General features: G+C 40.2%; 1 pseudogene; it reads left to right on the top strand.

Moving 5' to 3' along the window:
• The first annotated feature begins 13,183 nt into the window (after nt 1-13,183).
• On the top strand, nt 13,184-14,002 carry LOC110216106 (large ribosomal subunit protein uL30 pseudogene; annotated as a pseudogene).
• Nucleotides 14,003-15,697: the final 1,695 nt, after the last annotated feature.

Genomic DNA, 15,697 nt, shown 5'->3' with positions numbered 1-15,697 from the left:
AATGTCATCCTTCTCACCTCTCCTCCTCTCCCCTCCCTATACACACCAAATTTTTGTTTTACCCTTTACCTTATTAACATCAGCCCCAATGAAGCACAAAACCTCTTTCTTTTCAGAGAAAGTGACCTTTTCCCAGGAGAAGAAAGAAAGAAAGAAAGAAAGAAAGAAAGAAAGAAAGAAAGAAAGAAAGAAAGAAAGAAAGAAAGAAAGAAAGAAAGAAAGAAAGAAAGAAAGAAAAGAGCATCACTAAAATATTTTTTTAAAATCATAGAAAAGAACATAAGGAAATCTAGAGAGGGACACAGAAAAATAGGACAACTTGTGAACTAATGGACTGAATGTTTTATAAACTTTAAAAACAAGCTGAATGTTACAAGGATTCATGCTGTCACATACAATCTTCTCTTTCTGTTTTTCTTTGAATATGAAAATGTTTGTGTTTATTACTGTTTGGGTTTTTTTGGTGATGTGTTTATTACTGTTGGTCAAGTTCTGAATAGGAAAAAATAAAAATTAACACCCTGAAAAAAAATAAGATTTAAATTGTGTTTTATTTCTACAAAGAGCTTTACATTATCTCATTTGGTTGTCAAAACAACCCCATAAGAACCTAGTGTGAATGTTATTATCCCCATTTTACAGATGAGGAAACTGAGACTCAAAGAGGTTAAGTGACTTATCCCTAGTTGAAAAAGTATGAAGTGGCAAAAACCTAGATTTCAACACAGGACTACTGTGGAAATGCTTTGGCTTTGAGATCACGGCAAATGGATCCTTATTACTTTATTCCCCGTCCAGCTTTGAAGAGGTATGAATTAAGACAAATCCCTTAACCCTTCTAGGCCCCTGTTGCTTCATCTGTAAATTGGAGTGGTTGAATTAAATGGCCTCCAAGGTATGTTACAGTTACTGTACAGTATGTTACATTACCTAGCAATGACCTATGACCCATTTCTTTTGAGTCCAAGTCAAAAGAAGCATGATTCCAACCTGCTGCCTTCACCTGAGTGTGAGCAGGTGAAATGAGTTGATTAACAGTCAACACATGAAAACTGAAAAACTACTGGCTTAAAATAAAGTTTCTAGAGTACCTGTGGATTTCACAGTAATGCTCTCTCCTGGCCCTCTATTACTATGGATAAGGCAGAAAGTACCATATTCAGAAAAGAAAAGTCTAAGGAAAAAAGGCCCAAGCTAAAAGTTAATAGACCTGGAATCTGGTACAAACGCTTCCCTAAAACGACTATGTACAATGAGGCACATTTTCGGACATAGCTAATGTAGAAATTTGTTTTGCTTAACTATGCATATTTCTTACAAGGATTTTTTTTCTTTTGGGGGGAGGGGAAAATAAAAAATAAATTTTAATCAATAAAAATTAAATTTAATTAATAAAAAATTAAACTTTTTTAAACTAGCAGCATTTCTTTAGTAAGGAAAATTTTCATGTAGAAGATGGTACCTAAGATACATCCTTTCTGGTAGTTTTTCACATTCCTCCTCTCCACACTTTCTATGATCCAGCTACATCGGCACACAAGCTGCTCCCTCTACATGGCACTCTGTCTCCTGCCTCCATGATTTTGCATTCATTGACTGTCCCCCACGCCTAGAAATGCTCTTCCACCTTATATCGGCTTCTTAATGTTTCTGACTTCCTTCAAGATTCAAATCAAATCCCACCACTTCAACAAAACTCTCTTGGTCCCCACCCCAGGAACCCAGATGCTAATGCTTTCCACTGTCAGATTATTTCCCTGTACTCTGTATATATCTTATATGTACCTAATTATTTACATATTGTTTCCCCCTGTTAGAATGTGAGCTCCCTGAGGCCAGGAGCTTTCTCTGCCTTCTTTTGTATCCCTAGTGCCTGGCACATAGCAAATAAGCACTTAATAAATACTCATTGACTGATTGCCTGGGTCTGAATCCCAGCAATGACAGTAAATAGCTATGCGGTCAAGAGCAAGTCACTTCCCTTCTGGGTTGGTTTCCCTTCGCTGTGTACCTCCTCATACAGGGTCGCTGTGAGGATTCTCAGATCATTTATTTAAATCTGGAAAGAACCCCAGTGCTCATTTAGCTCAACCTCATTTTGCAGGTGAAGAAATGAAAGAGAGATATGACCTACCCAAAGTGACACAGGTAATAAGTGGAAGTGGGATTTGAACCTAGGTCTTCTGATTCCGAATTTGCTCTATTTTCCTCTAGACCACAGAAACAGCTAAGCTATTGGAACCTAGAAACTGCCTCAGCTGGGAAACACTTAATCTCTTCGCCAATGGGAGATCTATGCTAGCCAAGGACAGCACCAGTTTCGAATAGAGACTGCTTTACAAAATTTTACAGAGGATGGCAAAGAGTATTAGCTGCATTGCCTCCTAAAAAAATAAAATAAAATAAAAGGAGAAACCGAGGAAACACATGTTTGCAGACAGACCCAGTGAAGAAAAATCATCCCAAGGGCTTTTAAAATTGAAACTGAAAGGAACACCTTTGTAAACCTTCAAGTGTTAACGGGATGTATGTGCATCGTCCTCGTGAAGACAGAAGGGAAACAGATTTGGTCTCGCTTTGAACAATTCAAACTGCTATCCAGCGTAAACCTATGAGGAGCATCAAGAGTGGTGAGGCCTCAGTTCTAGCCACACCTCTGTCACAAGGCTGGACATTACGTTCAATTCAGTAAGGATTTTTTAAAGTACCAACTGTGTGCAGAGCACTGTGGTAGACACTAGGGAGGATCCATAGCTTAGGTGAGGCACGATCACTGTGATATGGTTCTTACGGTCTAGTAAATGGTTATGAGAGAGGCAGCGGGGCAGGGAGGCGGGGCCAGGTTATTGGAATAGGGATCCAAACTTAGGTTAGGAAGATCTGAGTTCAAGCATAGTCTCTGACCTCCGTGAGCTGTGTGACCCTGGCCAAGTCCTTTAGTGTCCCCAAGCAGCTCTAAGCCAGTAGGTTGCAGACCTTACTGATTTTCATTACCAGAGGGAATTTCCTTACCAGGATTTCTTTGCACCTTGAAATCTCAGGCTAGAAAGGGGGGGGGGGGAGTAGCTATAATGCATAGGCAGATGATCAGAGCACAAAACAGCATATTACTCAATTGATCTTAATAGCACTGATACTTAATTTCCTCACCTGTAAAATGGGGATAACACCAGCCCTATATACCTCTCAGGCTTGTTATAAGTATCTAATAAGATAACATGCCAGCAAAGTGCTTGGAAAATTACTAAGCATTATACAAGTTATCATAAGTTAATATTAATTACATGTCCACACCACTAGAGTCAAATACAAGCTTCTTAAGAGCAAGTACTCATCTCAGTTATTGTTTTTCTTTTCTTCCTATCTCTGGCACATAGCATAGAGCCTTATACATAGAACGGTCATAATCCTGTGATCATAGATTTAGAAGAGACTTTGTGGGCCATATAGTCCAACTGCTTCCTTTTTCAGATAAAGAAAATGAGACTCAGAGAGATTAAGTGATTAGCCTGAGGTCACCCAGGGAGAAAGGCAAGAGTCAAACCCAGGTCCACAGAGTCAGCACTCATTCTACTTTATACTGTACTTAAGAGATGCTTATTGGACTGAACTGAATTACATGCAAAGCAGGAAATCTGGTCTTGGAAATCAGAGGTCATGCCTGAGTTCAAATTCTGATTCTGTTGTTTACCCTAAGTCCTTGGGCAATTGAGTTGTCCCCTTTTTTGCCTCAGTTGGGTTCGGTGAGCTCTAAGGACCCTTTCAGCTCTAAATCCTAAGTAAAACATGAAGGGAAAAGCAGAAAGAGAAATGGTACCATAAGCAAGATGGAAGGAAGGAAGGAAGGAAGGAAGGAAGGAAGGAAGGAAGGAAGGAAGGAAGGAAGGAAGGAAGGAAGGAAGGAAGGAAGGAAGGAAGGGAGGAAGGGAAGGAAGGAAGGGAGGAAGGAAGGGAGGGAGGGAGGGAGGGAGGGAGGGAGGAAGGAAGGGAGGAAGGGAGGGAGGGAGGAAGGGAGGGAGGAAGGAAAGGAAGGAAGGAAGGAAGGAAGGAAGGAAGGAAGGAAGGAAGGAAGGAAGGAAGGAAGGAAGGAAGGAAGGAAGGAGAAAAAAGGAGGGAGGGAGGGAGGGAGGGAAGGAGGGGGAGAGACAGAGAGACAGAGAACAAAGGAACAAAGAGAAATGGTCTACAAGGCAAAGCTGCCACCGAGAAGACAGGAAGGGTCTGAGTGGAGGTCACTGATATGGAAAGGGGGTGAAGGGACAGGGTGTGGCAGGCAGGCACTCCTGGGAGACGTTGTGATAGCAAACGTTATCTGGAACGATGGGAGTAACGGGTGTCACTGAATATATTAGCCCTCAGCCAAACCCATCAGAAAGCTCTAGGAACAGAAGACAAGGAGTTCCAGGAAGCAACGTGCCCCCCCCAATACAGAGCAAGCTTAATTTCCCCCACCTTCCAGCCCCAGGTTTATTAAGTTAGCAGGAAGACACTGTGCTAGTTTCTGGAATTACAAAGGTATCTTTCGAGAGGATACATTCCAACAGCAGAATAGAGGAGAAATAGATACATGTACATGAAAACTAAGATACAAAATAATGTACTGGGATGGAAAAGCATTTATTAAGTGCCTAGGGAATGCCAAGCTCTAAGGATACAAATAGAAAAGCAAGGCAGTCCCTGCTCTCAAAGAGCAATGTGGTAACTGCAAAAGAGATACCAAGCAAAATGTTAGGAGGAAACCTCTTTCACCAGGGAGAATTCAAACAAGGCTTCATAAAGGCTAGGGGCCATTCAGGTGGGCCATCAAGGAAAGGAAAGACTTCAACATGTTGGGAAGGGGGTGAAGCAGATGAGAAGTCTTCTCTAAACACAGGAGTCAGCAAGAGCAGGTTGTAATAATAATAATAATAATAATAATAATAATGGGGCAGCTAGGTGTCACAGTGGACAGAGTGCTAGGTCTGGAATGAGGAAGATTCATCTTCATAAATTCAAACCAGCCCCAAACACTTCCTAGCTGTGTGACCCTGGGCAAGTCACTTAGTCCTTTGCCTCAGTTCCTCATCTGTAAAATGAACTGGAGAAGGAAATGGCAAACCCCTCCAATATCTCTGCGAAGAAGGCCACAAAATGAGGTCACAAAGAGTCAGAGACAACTGAAAAATGACTGAGCAACAAGGACAATAGCAATAATGTTCAGTTCAGCTGGACATTGAGCTTGTGAAGGAAAACAGTAGGATGTAAGGCTAAAAATGTTAAGTAGCAGCCAGATGATTTCATACCTTTAAATCCTACCACCTAGTACATAATAAATGCCCAATGATTTTCTTTTTTTATGATGACAAAAGTCTTCTGGAAGAACAAGGACTTTATTCTTTCCCAAAGAGTCATGGAATTTTGAGAAGAAAGGGAATTTACAGTCTGACTCCAAAGGCTTTTCCTGCTGTGTCAAGGGTCCTAGCATACCACTGCCTGTACTGTGGGCCCTCACTTATAACACTGACACTCCAAAGGGGGTCTCTGGCTCTAACTCTGAGGAATATTATATAAAGTCAGAGAACTCAGCTAGCTTCTTGGGCAAAGTTGAGGTGTAGCCACTTCTGAAAAAGCCTGAGTCTAAATTCAGTACATGGATCATTGAAACTCTGTAACATGAGAAGTAAAGAGAAGACAGAGGGAACCAGAACACTGTCTTAGACTATTTAGAAGAGGAAGAAGGATGGCTTAATAATTAGTCTCAATAAAGAGAAATTTCAGGAAGGCATATTTCAGCTCAATATGAGAAAGAATTTCCTAACAACTGGAGCTAACAATGAAATGGGCTGCCATTTGAAGTAGTAAGTCCCCCATAACTGGTAGTATTCAAGCAGAGGCTTGATGACTATGTGCTAGAGATGCTGGAGGGGGAATGGGTAAAGGGGCTGGTATAAGTGACTGAAAAGGTCCCTTGCAACTCAGAGAGCCTGTGCCATTAGCCTTATACATCCATTTATTTATTTATTGACCATGTCAGTTTTTTATTAACAAATGTAATACACATTAACACACACACACACACACACACACACACACACACACACACACACACACCCCAACCACTTCCAAAATCCACACATAAAAACACATTTTGGAGTGGGGAACGATGGAGAGGACAAGCAGGCCCTGATAATTTACTTCTCAACCATCAAGATTAACGCCAACATTTTCCCCATAGGAATTCCTTTATAAACCTCCTTTTCTTTCTTTCTCTGTATCCCATCTTTTATTTCTTCATTGAGTACCTGTTAAGTGCAAAGGCTTGTTCTAGGCACTGAGGAAGATACAAGGACAACTCCTGCCTTCCTTTATGATACAACATAACTGGAAAAGAGAGAGAAGAGAGAGGAAGGAAAGGAGGAGACAATACCTGCACACATGTGCACATATGCCCCACAATATGAAGAGGTAGGATATAGTGGAAATTTTAGAAACAAAAATGTTAGAGCCAGAAGAAACCTTAGAACATAGGCAACACATACTAGAACCACAGAAGCTAATAGAAAGAAGTCCTCTAGGAAGGGTCAGGCAAAGAAAAGTAGTGGTGGTTGGTGACTCTCAGCTCAGGGGTTTTGAAGCAGCTGTTTGTTGACCTGATAACAACAACAGAGAGGTCTGTTGTCTTCCTGGAGCTTATAGCCATGACATAACAGAAAACCTCCCAACTTATCAGAACAGAAGGCCACTACTCATTTCTGGTAACTCACAGGGACACAAATGATACTGTCAGTAGGAACCTAGAGAGTATTGCCAAAGATTATGAAGTCTTGTGCAAGAAACTGAAGACCATGGGGAACATACTGTTTTCCTCACTTCTCCCATTTAATAGAGAAGAGAAAAGTTGATTTGGGAAGTAAACAGCTAGCAAAGAAAGTGGCAGATTTCTTGGTCATGGCTTAAAATATAGGGATGACAGAATCCTGGCCAGTGATGGAGTACAGCAAGAATATATTTACCTTTCATCTTGCAAATCTAATCAAAATGATGGAGGAAAGAAGAAAACCATTTGTGCCCTATGTATAGGCAGCAACAAGGAGCAGCTAGGTGGTGCAGTGGATAAAGTACCAGGCCTGGAGTAAGGAAGATTCATCTTCCTGAGTTAAAATCTGTCCTCATACACTTACTGGCTGTGTGACCCTGGCTGGGCAAGTCACTTAACCTTGTTTGCCTCAGTTTCTTCATCTGTAAAATGAGCTGGAAATGAGCAAACCACTCAAGTCTTCTTGCCAAGAAAAACCCCAAATGGGGTCATGAAAGGTTGAACACAACTGAAATAGCCAACAAACTAGATGCCAAAGAGAATAATTACAATGCAGGAAGAATGAAAGCTGAGATACCCAGAAGTTCACAGGAAAAAGAAAAATCAAATAGTAAGATCTGTGGCCTTAAATATTTAGGAAACAAGCAAGTGGAACTAACGTCCTACCACAAGAAGGCACATTTGACCTCATAACAGAAACTTGGTGGGATGAAACCCATGGCTCTGGATGATCAAACTTAAGTGAAAAGAAACAAGAAAGGTTGAAGGGCTTTGGAGGCATGTCAGAGGTGTTGAAGGAGAACGATGCCCTATATATTAAGAAGGCATATTCATGTGAAGAAATCCAGGGTGGGGGGCTGGAAAGCACAGTGGAAAATATTTAGGAGATGAATGGAGGGAAGAAAAGAAGGGATTTTATTATCAGGCTACACGATGGATTAACTATGCACTCTAGTGCAGTCCCTTATCACCTCACACAGGGATTACTGCAATAGCCTGCTGGTGGGTCTGCCTGCCTCAAGCTTCTCCCCACTCTAATCCATCCTCCCTTCAGCCATTAAAGCGATTTTCCTAAAACACAAGTCCAATCATGTCACCTCCCTCCCCCCTACTCAATAAACTCCAGCAGTTTCTTATTGCTTCCAGGATCAAATATAAAATGCTCTGTTGAGCATTTACAGCTCTTCATAACCTAGCCCCCTTCTACCTTTCCAATTTTATAACTCATTCTCTGACATGTACTCTTCAATCCAGTGACATTGGCCTCTTGGCTGTTCTATAAACAAAACACTCCATCTCATGGCTCTGGGCATTTTTTCTGGCTGTCCCCTATGCTTGAAATCCTCTTCCTCCTCCACTCTGACTATTGACCTCCCTGGTTTCCTTTAAGTCCCAACTAAAATCCCACCTTCTACGGGAAGCCTTTCCTGACTTTCTTAATTACAATGCATTTCCTCTGCTGATTATTTCCCATTTATCCTACATATAACTTGCATTGTATTTGTTTTCATGTTGTCTTCCTGATTAAAGTGTTAGTTCCTTGAGGGCAAGAGACTGTCTTTTGCCTCTTAGCACAGTGCATGGCACATAGCTGGCATTTAATAAATGTTTGTTGATTGATTGATTGATTGATTAAACTAGACAGAATGAGGAATTAGATTTGGAGTATGAGGAAAATGCCATAAGCCTGGTACAGGTGCATGAAAAAGGATGTTAATTATCCAGACATCAACTAGAACTCTTTCTCTGCCAAAAAGGGAATAGGTAAAAACTTCTTAACTTACCTCAATGACAAATTCGTCCTCCAAAAGGTGGCAATCTGATCCGTATTAGATGAGAAGATTTGACTACTTGGATAGAATTAGAGAAATATTGAGGGAAAGTGGGCCAATCCTTCCTAAAGCTGATAACAGAGAAGAGGAAAGTTGAGCATGATCTGACATGCCCCTTAGATTTTGGGAAACAGATTTCAAACAGTTTAGAGGAAAGAGAGATACACTATCACAAACTAAGATTTCCTACTGAAAGTCAGGGATGGGAAACTCTCAAAAATTAAATTCTGAAGTCACAAAAGGAAAGTATTTAAATGAAGATGAAAAATAGGAGTTAACTGAAAAGATCATTGTGGATCCACAAGCAATATATGCTTGTTAAATTGAATTATATTGAGTTGAACTCATTAACCAACTTTGATTTTCAAAAATTCTGTACAAATGATGCAAAAGAGGACAAGTGATGGAGGATGAATATAAGACTATGTCATGGTCCTTTAAAAACGGCATGAGAGGTGTCAAAGCTCAGAGAGAGATGAGGCTGTTGAGGGTAGCTAAGGGACAGAAAAAAAGGAAGCTTAAAAGATCAATATTGAGGGAAAGATGAAGATTAAAAGAAGGAATAAAACTGATGCTTGGAGTGGAAGGGATAATGATAACTGAGAAAAGAAAGGCAACCAAGTGGTGCAATAGATAGTGTACTGGACCTGAAGTCAGGAAGACGAGTTCAACTCCAGCCGCCAGTACTTACTAGCTATGTAACCTTGGGTAAGTCATGTAACTTCTATGTGCCTTAATTTACTCAGCTGTAAAATGAGGATAATAATTAACTCCCAGAGTTGTTGTGAGGATCAAATGAGATAATACTTTTTAAAGTGCTGACACATAGTAGGTACTATATACGTGCTATTTTTGTTGTTGTTATTATTACGACAGAAAAGCCAAAGATGCTAAATCCTGATTTTGTTTCTGTGATATCCTCCAAGAAGAGAGACTCTTGCAATGGAAAGGATGGAATAAACATGCCCAACAGGAAGTTGATGCCTAAGATAAGTAAGGAGATAATAAGAAATTACCTCATTGCCCTAATTCAAGTCACTTCACCCACATGAATCCTTCGGTACTGAAAGAACTGGCAGATAAGATTGCTAAGTCTCTGTCAATAATAACAGAGAGATGGGGCAGCGAGATGGTGCAGTAGATAGAGCACCAGCCCTGCAGTCAGGAGGCCCTGAGTTCAAATCCAGCCTCAGACCAAACATTTGACTCTTACTATCTGTGTGACCCTGGGCAAGTCACTTAACCTCAATTCCTAAAAAATAAAATAAATAATATCTGAGAGATGGTAGAAAATAGAAACGGTCCCACAGAACTGGAAAAATGTCTCAGTTTTTTAAAAAAGGAATAAAGATGGCATCTGCACAGTGAGCTTTACTAGGTTTTCTGGAGAAAGTCTAGAAAGGATCACCAGAGATGGATAGTAAACATTGAGAAAAAGAAGAGGTGATTGTAACGAGTCAACAAGACTCTATCAAGAACAGGTCATGCCAGACTAAGATCATTTCCTGTCATTTCAGGGTAACTAAAATGATGAGAAATGCTATAAATATAGCTTACCTGAATTTGAGCAAAACATTTGATAAAATCTCCTACACTCTTCTTATGGAAAAGGTGGGGAGTTGTGGATGACATAATATTACAATTAGATGAATTCAGAACTTGCTGAGTGTCAAGACCCAAAGAGGTAGTCTTTAATGGTCCAATGTCAGGTTGACCAGAGGTCTCCAGTAGAGCGTCCCTGAGATCTGTGCTTGGCCCTGTGCTGTTCTTAACCAATTAACATTTCTAACCAATAACTAGATAAAACTTTCATCAATTTTCTTAATAATAATTTATTTTTCCTCAATTACATATAAAAACAATTTTTAACATTTTTTTAAAGTTATGAGTTCCGAATTCTATCTCTCCATCCTTTCTGTCCCCCCTCCCTGAGATGGCAAGCAATCCAATATAGGTTATACATGAGTATCAACATAAAACATTTCCATATTAGTCATTTTGTATAAGAAGACTTAAACAAATAAAAGAAGAATTAAATAAAGAAAGTGAAACATAGTGTGCTTCAGTCTGTATTCAGACAATATCAGTTCTTTCTCTGCAAGCAAATAACCTGTTTCACCCTGAGTCCTTTGGGATTTTGGATCATTGGGTTTCTGAGAATAGATAAGTCATTCACAGTTCTTCCTCTTATAATATTGCCATTATTATGTACAATACTCTCCTGGTTCTGCTTACTTCACTTTGTGACAGTTCATATAAGTCTTTCTAGGTTTTTCTGAAATATCTCGCTTGTCATCTCTTATAGCACAATAATATTCTATCACAGTCACAACTTGTTCAGCCATTCCCCAACAGACAATTCCCCTTGATTTCCAATTCTTAGACACCACAAAAAGAGCTGCGATAAATATTTTTGTACAAATAAGTCCTTTTCCCTTCTTTTCTTTTGGGGGGAGGGGCTGGGTCTCTTTGAGATATAGATTTATGCTAATCAAATTTGAAGTCAACACAGAGAAGGGAGAAATGGCTAACACACTGAACCACCAAGTCTGGATCCAGAAAGATTTTGCCAGGCTAGAGCACTGGGTTGAATCTAGAAAGATGAAATGCAGTAGTGAGTAATGGAAAGTCTTATACTTGGGTTCAAAAACTTAGCTTCACAAATACAGGATGACAGCAAGTATTTATAAAATGCTTTAAAATTATGATCTCATTTGATCCTCACAACAACCTTGTAAGGTAGGGGTTATTATTATCCCCATTTTACAGATGAGGAAACTGAGGCAAATAGAGGTTGTCCCTTGACCAGGGTCACACAGCTGGTGAGTTTTTGAGAGAGGATTCAAACTCGGGTCTTCCTGACTCTAGGTCTAATGGTCTATCCACTGTGCCTCCACCTCCACAGGCATAGTTAGATAAAAGATGTGACAGCTTCAGGGGACTGCTAGCTCAATTTGAGTCAGCAGTGTGATGAAGCAACCAAGAAGGCAAATGCAATCTTGGGCTATGTTAAAGGGGGTATAGCTTCCAAAAATAAGGAGGTGATATTCTCTCTGTACTCCAACCTGGTCAGACCACAACTGGAATAGTGTGTTCTGTTGTAGAGACCATAGCTTCCAAAGGACACTGATAAGCTGGAAACTTTTCAGAGATGGGTAATGAGGATGATGTAGGACCCCGAGGCCCTATCAAATGAAGACTGATTAAAGGAATTCAGGACATTCAGCCTGGAGCATAGCTAAAAGTCTGGGAGATGTGGCAGATAGCTGTCTTCAAGATTTTGAAGGACTGTCACATAGAAAAGAGATTCAATTTGTACTCTTGGAATCCAAAGGGTGATAGAAGCAACAAGTAGAATCTGTTGAGGAGATGAATTTAGACTTGATATTGGGGCTGGGGGGGGGAGAATTTTAATAATTAGAGCTGTACCAGAGGGAATGCCTTAGGAAGAGGTGGGTTCCCCCTTCTTAGAGGTCTAGGAGAGAATGAATGACCACTTATTGTGTATGTTAAAAAGAGAGTCCTTCTATATATGGGTGGCACTAGATGATCATTGAGGATACTTCCAACTCTAAAATTCTGTCCTTCAGAGAGAGACGGGGCACGGGGAGGGGCAGGGTGGCAGGGGGAGGGAAAGGGAGAGGAGGAGGGAGAGGGAGAGGAGGAGGAGGAGGAGGAGGAGGAGGAGAGAGAGAGAGAGAGAGAGAGAGAGAGAGAGAGAGAGAGAGAGAACATTAGAGATCATTAAGTAATTTACTCTAACTGTGATTTTTTTTCACAGGCAAGAAAACTAAGAAACAAAGAAGTAAAAGCAAGGGTGTGCTAGAGCCAACTCCAACAGCTTGGGACAGTCCATTGTTAAACTTACAGTGTGAGCATTTACACTTTAGAAATCAGCAAATGCTGCAAAGCAGGGCTTGATTTATTGTTTTGTTGATTGTCTAGACTTTAAAAAGTGATGGAGAAAATGTTAATAATGCAAATAAACTTTAAAGTACGCCAAGTACATTTTGTTTTTCTGGAAAGTCCTTACCAATACCCTCCTGGACAAAAGTTATTTTCTTTTTCTAGGTCATTATTTAGTTATACAATTTGGCTCCAATTTACCCAGCTAGGTTTTCTCATTCTATATTCCAGCCAATATGAACTACTGCTATCTGTTCCCTAGACTGGACATTCTATCTCCCCTCTATCTTTACTATGTATATTCACACAAGCTCTCTCCCATCCCCTTCCTGAAATACATTCTTCCTTGTCTCTGCACTTCAGAATCCTTTCTTTAAGACTCAACTGAGAGGCTGTCTTGCTCCTAAAGTGTTCCTTGATCCCATCAATTGGTCGTTTTCTTGGCCTTCTCAAATTATCTTGTATTCATTTATCTTTGTACATGTCATCCTAATCTCCCTCCCTAGTAAAAGCAAGTTCCTTGAGGACAGGAATTTTTTTCGTATTTTTACTTTTGTATCACTAGTACCTAACTTTGTATGTGGTAGGCACGTAATGAATGTGTATTGAATTTAACAGAATCTAATATAATTGAATTACCACTCTTTTTCCAGCTGGGATTATGGCTGGCGTAGAAGAAAAGAAGAAGCTACCATCTGTTCCAGAATCCCTTTTGAAAAAGCAAAAGACTTTTGCAATACTGAAGGCCAATCGCCTAAAGAAGAAGATGGCTGTAAAAAAGCTTCATAAAATACAGAGGAAAGTTATCTATGAAAAAACTAAAGCCTACCATAAAGAGTACAGACAGATGTACAGAAGTGAAATCTGGCTGGCTAGAATGGCACACAAAGCTGGCAACTACTATCTACCTGCTGAACCCAAGTTAGCTTTTGTGATCAGAATCAGAGGTATCAGTGGTGTTAGCCCAAAGGTCCGAAAAGTTTTGCAGCTTCTTCATCTTCGCCAAATCTTCAATGGCACTTTTGTTAAGCTTAACAAGGCTTCCATTAACATGCTGAGGATTGTGGAACCATACATTGCATGGGATTACCCAAACCTGAAGTCTGTGAATGACCTGATTTACAAATGTGGTTATGGCAAGATCAAGAAACAGAGAATTGCCCTGACAGATAATGCCCTTATTGCAAAATCTCTTGGTAAATATGGAATTATCTGCATGGAGGACTTGATCCATGAGACCTACACTATTGGCAAGCACTTCAAAGCTGCCAACAACTTCCTGTGGTCCTTCAAATTATCTTCTCCACGAGGTGGAATGAAGAAAAAGACTACACATTTTGTGGAAGGTGGAGATGCTGGTAACAGGGAAGACCAGATCAACAGGCTTACTAGAAGAATGAACTAAAGGTCTCTACCACGATTATTTTTCTAATGGTCTGTTAATAAAAATGCCTGTGACAAAAAAAAAAAAGAATTGAATTACCTCATTTGCCTTTCACAAAAGCCTCATACTGTAAGACTAATCTTATTATCTCCTTGTGACAGACGAGGAAACTGGAGTCCAGAGCAGGGACATGGTTGACCTCAGTTACACGGGAAGTTAGTGGTAGAAGGAGAGTTTGATTCTGTCTTCTGAGTCCTAGTCCAATACTCCTTCCCTCCCCACCACCCCTTCACCCTCAAAAAAGCCCCCAAAACCTTCATTCATCTAACAAATTTTATGACATTCAAACTCACTAGATCCTTTAGCTGGTTAGGAGACAGACCCAAGAGAGTGAGCAAAGGACTAGTCTCTGGATCTCCGGCAATTAAAGTTTCAGGTTCAAATTGAACTCATACATCATTACAACCTGTCACATAAAATGTTATGGAAGGGGAACTTGGTTTCTTACACAGAAAGCACTTTCATTCTTCGTAGTTCACTTTCCAAATTCTGCATGAAACTTCTCTGAAGAAATCAATTCCTTTTTCCCTCCCATAGCTTCCTTGACCTCTGTGGCTTTATACATATCATGTAACATATTTGGGTCTCAATTTCCTCATCTGTAAAATGAGGGAGGTGGACTAGATGACCTTTATTATTACTTTGGGCTCTCAATCTATGATGCTATATTCTTAGGTCCCTCTCTTCAAGTGTTTAACATTCTGTGTGCTAACATTCTAAATTCTAAGGTTCTTCCTAGCTCTAATATTCAATATTCAAAGGTTTTTTTCCAGCTCTAACATCCTGTGTGTGCTAAACAGATACATACATACATACATAAGTAAAGTATTTATTAAGTGCCATATATAGACAGATACATACATGCATATGCATACATACAGAGGTAAGGCATTAAGTGCTTGTGTGTGTGTGTGTGTGTGTGTGAGAGAGAGAGAGAGAGAGAGAGAGAGAGAGAGGAGAGAGAGAGAGAGAACAGAGAAACAGAGACAGAAAGAGACAGAGAGAGAGAAAGTGCTAACACATTTGTAAGCACTTGCCAGGCACTGTGCTAAACAGTTCCTGCCCTGAAGGAGCTTACCTTGTGATGGAAGAAAAACAACGCATAAAGAGAAGCTGGGGTAAAGCAAGGAGGAAGTTGGAGAAGTGAAGGTACCTGTAGAGGTCAAGGCTGCTGATGCAGGACAGTAATTATGGTGACAATCATTATTATGTTTTACCTTTTTGTTTTTTTAAAACTCAGAAATGGATGTCTATATATAGCCAATCAGATGCTCTTTATTCCCCCTACTATCTGCTACCATATTAACCCAAAACTTTATCACTTCACATCTAAACCACTGCAGTAATGTCTTCAGCTGATTGCACTATAGTCTTTCTCTTCAAATCCACTGCCTACCCCAGGGGTGGGTAACCTGCAGCCTCGAGGCCACATATGGCCCTCTAGGTCCACAAGTGTAGCCCTTTGACTGAATCTAAATTGGTTTGTCCTATGGCCAGAAAAAATCCAATTAGGAAACAGCTTTCCTCATTTTGTTTTTCTTCCTAAATACCTGCAATGACTCCCCATTGCCTGTTGCATCAAGGCTAGACATCTTTGCCTGGATTTGAAGGATTTCCTTTTTCTGGTCCCATGCTAGGCAACTTCATTTCCCCTTACCTGAATATAGGTTACAGAGCTTGTTTCCTCCTACCCTCAAATCTTGACCATTTCCTCATTCT

This window comes from Phascolarctos cinereus, unplaced genomic scaffold (assembly GCF_003287225.1).
Source record: "Phascolarctos cinereus isolate Bilbo 61053 unplaced genomic scaffold, phaCin_HiC Scaffold_4;HRSCAF=312, whole genome shotgun sequence".
Classification (NCBI taxonomy): domain Eukaryota; kingdom Metazoa; phylum Chordata; class Mammalia; order Diprotodontia; family Phascolarctidae; genus Phascolarctos; species Phascolarctos cinereus.
The sequence above is the reverse complement of the archived record's forward strand: the minus strand, read 5'-3'. Positions and strand labels throughout refer to the sequence as shown.